Source organism: Orycteropus afer, unplaced genomic scaffold (assembly GCF_000298275.1).
Source record: "Orycteropus afer afer isolate SDZICR_OR568_19922 unplaced genomic scaffold, OryAfe1.0 scaffold00268, whole genome shotgun sequence".
NCBI classification, from domain to species: Eukaryota; Metazoa; Chordata; class Mammalia; order Tubulidentata; family Orycteropodidae; genus Orycteropus; species Orycteropus afer.
This window is the reverse complement of record NW_006921855.1, coordinates 3411550-3412902: the sequence shown is the minus strand read 5'-3', so window position 1 is coordinate 3412902 and position 1353 is coordinate 3411550.

The following is a 1353-nucleotide window of genomic DNA, read 5'->3' as shown; positions in this document are numbered from 1 at the left end:
CGGGGCCGACTCGACGGCACATAACAACAACAACAACAACAGGATTCTATGGATACTGCCTCGGAAACCCAAGGAGAGGTTGCTATGAGTCAGATCCGACTCTATGGCAGTGAATTTTTTTTTTTTTTTAATGGGTATTTTCAAATCTGGATTCCCAATTTTTCCTTTGTGGCTCAAACTTTATTCATATACCTAAAACCCTCCTTCATTCCACATTATACCAGAATATTGAGAAGCTATAGTTCATTTAAAAGGGGCTTTAAACAAACATGCCTGCTCTAGGTTTTCCTAAGGATCGCCTAGGTTTTCTTATTTGTACATGAAGTATCTGGAAATGTTTTAGATATACTAACTCAAAAACATGACGGATAACAAAGACCTGTCAGTCATTATAACCTGCAGCTTGACCCTGTAGCAAGGAATGCCTTCCTTTCCCTAGGATTGTGACTGCTACTGTCAAACTGGTAGCAACCACAGCAGATGCTGTGCTTGAAAACTTTTTTGATGCTTATGTACCCCTTACTGTGTCTACTTAACTTTATTCTGCCTTGACACAGCATCACTCTCACCCCCTATGAAGTTCTCCTCCTGGTGCATCTAACATTCACTTACATTTCATGATCTATTTAAATTCAAGGACTCTTTTCCTAATAACTAATCCATAACTCTTCTTCTATCCCCAATATCTATTATTCACATGATTGTCTGGAGTTCACTGAAAAACATATAACCCCTCAGAAAGACTTAAAACAGACACTTTAAATAATCTCACTTTAGTGTTGTTTGTGGGTGGTTCCTATATAAACCTAATCCTACTATTTCTCACTATCAAGCTGGATACAGTGTTGACTTTTATGGAAGCCCTGGAAAGTCAGGCTCTCCCTGAAGTCATCTTCAGCACAACAAGCTGAATTAATTGCTCTCACTAGACCTTGGAGAATTGCTTCAGGAAAATCTGATAATTTTACTGGCAGTAGATATTGTTTTGTAATTGTACATGATTTTGGCACAGTTTGGAAATAAAAGGATTCTTAACCTCTTCCAAAACTGCCATTTAAAAAATGGGCCTTTTCAATTGGCATAACATACTACACAAAAACATTGTCCCACATCCTACGTTGGCGAGTAGTGACTGATCTTAAAAGCTTGCAATCAGCCATCTAGATGCAACAATGGGTCTCTCTTCATTCACAACAAAGAAGGATGAGGAAAACCAAGGACACATGGAAACAATTAATCTAAGCAGCTAATTGCATTCACCATGCAATCCTCAGCCTATACAACTAGGAGACCAGAAGAACTAGATGGTGCCTGGCTACCACTGTCAACCACTTGGAGGGGGATTTATGTAGG